Raw genomic sequence first — 6,255 nt, forward strand, 5'->3', positions numbered from 1 at the left:
TCTAGACACTTGTATTTCTATAGTTAAAGCATAAACTGGTACTAACATTACCTACCAGAAAAATTTTGAACACGATCAAATGTCATACAAGGACCTCCTGAGTATAGGCATTCTCCCAACCCCTACATCTAGAGCTCTGCCTCTCATCGCCCCTTGCAGATTTAAAGCAGATTTAAAATGACCACACTTTCTTTGACTCTTCTCCAATCAAAATTGGAGCCTATGTCCACTTCCCTGAATTTGGACTGGTTTGTGGCTCCTTTAACTGAAAAAGTATGGTGGAAATCTCATGGTGTCAGGCTCCAAATACAGACTTTAGGAAACTAGCAGCTTTCACTTCCTGTCTCTTGGAACTCTCTCTCCCTAAGGGAAAGTGCCAAATTAAAAGTATGACTACCTTAAGACCATCATCCTATGAGAGAGCCCAGGTTAGCCACGTGGAAGGGCCATATGGAGAGGGAGATGCCTAAGTGAACTCTAGCTGGTCCAGCCATTCCAGCCCAGGAACCAGACCTCCAGGCAAGAAAGTGAAAGGAAGTGAAAGTGAAAGTCGCTCTGTTGTGTCCGACTCTTTGCCATCCCATAGACTATAAAGTCCATGGAATTCTCCAGGTCAGAATACTGGAGTGGGTAGCCATTCCCTTCTCCAGGGAATCCTCCCAACCCAGAGATTGAACCCAGGTCTCCCACATTGCAAGCGGATTCTTTACCAGCTGAGCCACAGGGAAGCCCAAGAATACTGGAGTGGGCAGCCTATCCCTTCTCCAGTGGATCTTCCTGACCCAGGAATCAAACCAGGGTCTCCTGCAATGCAAGCAGATTCTTTACCAACTGAGCTATCAGGGAATGAATCCAGTCTCAAATACCATTTTAGTGCAATTGCACCAGATCCCCTAGGTGAGCCCATTAAGCCCCACAATCGTGAGATATAATAGTAAGTGTTGTTTTAGGCACCTGGTACTGGGAGAGTTCATCATATACTGACAGGTAACCAGTAGATTGCCATGGAACACTCCTGTGCCCCTATCCTTTCCGAACTACTTAAGTTATCCAAGATCCTAAGCTGTTTATGAACAGCTTTTCTATCTACTTTTCCCTCTGCTTTGAGACTTTCTGTTCCAAACCTCAAGACTCAGCATAACCATTATATTCTTAAAAGGTTCCTTTACTACTTTGCTTCCAAGTGCAACCCCAGGCTGAAGCTGGCTGTATGGATGTATATATGTATGTATGCTAAAGATGAGATGGTTAGACAGCATCACCGAATCAATGGACATGAGGTTGAGCAAACCCCAGGAGATAGTGAAGGACAGGGAAGCCTGGCGTGCTGCAGTTCATGGGGTCTTAAAGAGTTGGACACGGGCTCTCTGCTCCTGCCCATTCAACAGAAGCTGTAACTTTCGTGCTGTGCCAGCCGCATCCCTGAGACAAGATGGTGAAGATCGGAGTGAATGGATTTGGCCACATCAGGCACCTGGTCACCAGGGCTGCTTTTGATTCTGGCAAAGTGGACGTCATCGCCATCAATGACCCCTTTGTTGACCTTCACTACATGGTCTACATGTTCCAGTATGATTCCACCCACGGCAATTTCCATGGCACAGTCAAGGCAGAGAATGGGAAGCTCGTCCTCAATGGGAAGGCCATCACCATCTTCCAGGAGCGAGATCCCGCCAACATCAAGTGGGATGATGCTGGTACTGAGTACGTGGTGGGGTCTACTGGGGTCTTCACTACCATGGAGAAGGCTGGGGCTCACTTGAAGGGTGGCGCCAAGAGGGTCATCATCTCTGCGCCTTCTGCTGATGCCCCCATGTTTGTGATGGCCGTGAACCATGAGAAGTATAACAACACCCTCAAGACTGTCAGCAATGCCTCCTGCACCACCAACTGCTTGGCCCCCCTGGCCAAGGTCACTCATGACCACTTTGGCAACATGGAGGGACTCATGACCACCATCCACGCCATCACTGCCACCCAGAAGACCGTGGATGGCCTCTCTGGGAAGCCGTGGTGTGATGGCCGAGGGGCTGCCCAGAACATCATTCCTGCTTCTACTGGCGCTGCCAAGGCTGTGGGCAAGGTCATCCCTGAGCTCAATGGGAAGATCACTGGCATGGCCTTCTGCGTCCCCACCCTCAACGTGTCCATTGTGGATCTGACCTGCCGCCTGGAGAAACCTGCCAAGTATGATGAGATCAAGAAGGTGGTGAAGCAGGTGTCAGAGGGCCCTCTCAAGGGCATTCTAGGCTACACTGAGGACCAGGTTGTCTCCTGCGACTTCAACAGCGACACTCAACTCTTCTACCTTCGATGCTGGGGCTGGCATTGCCCTCAACGACCACTTTGTCAAGCTCATTTCCTGGTAGGACAATGAATTTGGCTATAGCAACAGGGTGATGGACCTCATGGTCCACACAGCCTCCAAGGAGTAAGGTCCCCGGACCCCCAGCCCCAGCAGGAGCATGAGAGGAAGAGAAAGTTCCTCAGCTACTGGGGAGTCCTTGCCCCACCTCGATCCTCCACCACACTGAGAATGTCCCGACCTCCACACAGTTTCCATCCCCAAGGCCCTGAGGAAGGGGAGGGGCTTAGGGAGCCCTGCCTTGTCATGTACCATCAATAAAAGTACCCTATACCCCGCCCCCCCCCCAAAAAAAAGAGTTGGACATGGTGTAGAAATTGAACAACAAAGACAATGACAATGCAACAACAACAATATATTTAACAAACACAAATAGCACTTTATTCACATATTTAGCACATTCAGTCCCCTTATATCACCGTTTTATAGATGAGGAAACTGAGGCAAAGAAAAGATTCAAACCCACAGAGTTTGGCTCCAGATTTTGTGCCTGTAACCAGCACAGGGTGCCTCCACCTGGAGCATCTCCCCTCCACTCCTTCCACTGCTGAGTCCAAGTTCACTCTGCTCACTGCACAATGGGCCAATACACAGAGATGAAGTGTTGAGGCAAGGAATACGACTTTATTCAGAAAGCCAGCAGACTGAGAAGATAGTAGACTAGTATCCCCCCAAAACCATCTTATCAGGGTCTGGATGCCAGTTTCTTTTATAGACCAGAGAAGGGGAGGAGATGAGGAAGCAAAGTAAAAAGGACATAAGCGTTGCAAATATCGCCTGGAATGGCCAGCCTTTGGGAGGGATGTGTTAATTTATTCCCTCTTACAGTCATTCATCCGCGGACAGGGCCAGGATGGTTCCCTGAACAAAGACACTTTGGTTTAACATTCAAGCAGAGAGGCAGGGTTCTCCATTCTCCAGGTAGGCCATTATATAAACTGTATCTTTTTTGTGAACAAAAGCAAGAGGAAGCAAAGGTTAGAGAAAAAAGACACATCCAACATGGAGTCAAATTTGGCTCTTTCCTGTAATACTCGTAGAACTTCTCATGGCTGCCTTTGTTTCCCCTCCAAGCCTCAGCTCAAATGAAGTTTCTGGGAGAATTCATCATCTAAGTCACGTAGCAATTCTCCCTCTGCCTCTCTCTCTCAGTGGGTCAAGTTCTATCTACCCTGCTTTGTTTTCTGCCTAACATTTATGATAGTCAAAGCAATCTTGAACAGTGAAAACAATTTCTTTTTGTTCTTCTTATTCCCCCATTATATCCCCAGAATCTAGAGCATTACTTGAAATATTTAATAAATATTTCCTGAAAGAATGAATACATGTACTTTCTGTCTTCTGCATTGTAACTGGGGACACAGATGCAATCAACTCAAACTTATCATTATCATTAGCAATTTGCTTCATAACCACTGACTACTGCAAGAGAGTAACATGAGTTTAGCCCATATCAGCATAACTCAGCCACTTTTGTTTATTTATTGGTGCCTGAATATATCTGAGTTCCTAAAAACATCCTGTAACTAATGAAGGGCACTGTTTGCTGATACTTAACTGCTTCCTAGAAACTTTCTCAGAAAAACAAAGTGGTAGAAGTCCGTAGGATCTAAGTTATATTAGGTCTGATACTATAATGCCTGAGATCAGTATTACCTAGGATTATGATGGTGGTTGTTTGAGTAATATAGAAGTTGTTCAAAGTTGGTTAAGATAAAAGCTATAGAAAATTTAGGAAAACAGGATTCTTGGTTAGCAAGATTTGTTTGTTTTTGCCTAAAAATTTAATTATGTGCTTTTTGTCTCTTCCTCTTCTATCAGCTTGCCTTTCTTCCTACCTCATTTCTCCCTTACTACAACCTCATCACATCCACACCTCACTCCTTTTTCTCTCTTTTCTTTCTTTCTTTCTTCCTTGCTACCTCATTGCATGCCGTATTTGAGACAGGTCATTGTATATCTTTGTTCTCTTGCTAGGGATCTTATCTCTTAATTTCTTGCCATCTCCTTTGTCCTTCCCAACAAGGCATCAGGTAAGGCCCTATTCTATCTTCCCTAGCCCAGCAGGACCTCAAACCTCCATCTCCAGTCTCTCCTTTTTCTAATTCCACACTGAGCCTGTCACAAAAGCAATGTCACCATGGTACAGCTCTGATCTCACTATATTCTAGCATCTGGGATTCAGATTCCTATGCAGTGCTCACTCAGTCCATAATGGATTTATGAATAAACACTCTGTAGTCACTTCTTCAAGTTGTTTACCTACACACATCATTGTTTGTCTCTATTATATTCACCATCACTGGAATCTACACAGTTAAGAAACACTTCATTTATAAAATATCACAACAGTGAGGAAGGAATTCCCTGACCTGTGTGTATGAAAGCTTAACTGCGTCTTTGGAGTGAAATAGTTGCTTCAAGCTGATGATAGTTGATAAGGGGGATTTCTTATCAGAAGGTTTTGAATGATGTTTGTTTTGCTTTTCCTGGTCAGTAGCATTACCTCAGCTCCTAGGTTTTAGCGTCATAATCATCTTTTCCTCAGGGGAAAAATATATCATGTAGACTCCATCAATGCTCTATAATTCTCCATACTTGGAAGATGCTGTCCCCTTGAGTCCTTGGAGTCAGTCCAGGTGTGTCCATATGTCCATAGCAAGTGATTTGGGAACCAATAAAAAACTTGCTGCAACCTCCACTATGATTAATGCAGATTATCTCTCAGCTAAACAAAACAAACTGAGAAAAAAATTTTTTTAGAATTAACAGGAAATTTGCAAAACAATACAAGTGTTCCCTTATACTTTCATTTCACCTCCCCTTATGTAAAAATCATACACAGTCATAGTATAATTGTCAAGAATAGGATATTAACATCGGTATGATATTAGTAAATAAGCAACTGTTCTTATTTGAACTTCACCAGTTTTCACTGATTTTTGTTTTTCTGTTCTGATATCCATGACATGTAAAAGGCTTTCATTTAAATTCTGTCCTTTGCCCAAAATAAATTAACCTGGAGGATATTTGCAGTGACAGAGAGGGGTTTGCAGGTATTTATAAAGCAAATATGGAGAAGGCAATGGCAACCCACTCCAGTATTCTTGCCTGGAAAATCCCATGGATGGAAGAGCCTGGTAGGCTACAGTCCGTGGGGTCGCAAGAGTCAGACACGACTGAGCGACTTCACCCTTCATAAAGCAAATAATAGAGAGGAGCCAGACCCTGCCTGGTGATTACTGAGTGGATAGGAGGAGCAGGTGGCCTGAGGCACATCTTTTAACTTTAGGCTTCTAAATTGTGCCTCAACTTTTTTGGAACTTTAAAAAAGAATCAAATAAAGATAACATATTTGATAAGCTGAAGCCAAAGTTTTTTTCTTACTCTGCTATACCAACTGCTAATTCTCTCTGATTTTCCCCCGCTCTGGAACAAGCACATCTGAGCATTGTACAGTAATGTTCTCATGTAATCCCCCAGATGCTATTAGAATCCCCATTTTACAGTAAGGAGAGTGATGCTTAGATATTATGTCAGTTCTCAAAGTCATTCAATTTGTAGATGTTAAAGCTATCTTTGGAACCTAGGCCTTCTTGCTATAAAATGACACAATTCACCTTCCTCTGCTGCTTTCTCTCCTCCTCCACTTTCTTCTCTTTTTACTCAATACAAGATAGATTTCTGAACTATGATTCAAGAAGGTGCATGTATCCCAATGTTCAAAGCAGCACTATTTATAATAGCCAAAACTTGGAAAAAAGCAAAATGTCCATTGACAGATGAGTGGATAAAGAAGATATATATATATACATACATATATAAAGAAGATATATAAATATTTATTTATATTATATATAAATATATAATTATTTTTAAAAGTATATATA

The 6,255-nt window shown here is 43.3% G+C and overlaps 1 pseudogene; it reads left to right on the forward strand.

Moving 5' to 3' along the window:
• The first annotated feature begins 1,432 nt into the window (after nt 1-1,432).
• LOC110129573 (glyceraldehyde-3-phosphate dehydrogenase pseudogene) lies at nt 1,433-2,435 on the forward strand (annotated as a pseudogene).
• The last annotated feature ends 3,820 nt before the right edge of the window (nt 2,436-6,255 follow it).

The sequence above is a fragment of the Odocoileus virginianus genome, chromosome 8 (assembly GCF_023699985.2).
Source record: "Odocoileus virginianus isolate 20LAN1187 ecotype Illinois chromosome 8, Ovbor_1.2, whole genome shotgun sequence".
NCBI classification, from domain to species: Eukaryota; Metazoa; Chordata; class Mammalia; order Artiodactyla; family Cervidae; genus Odocoileus; species Odocoileus virginianus.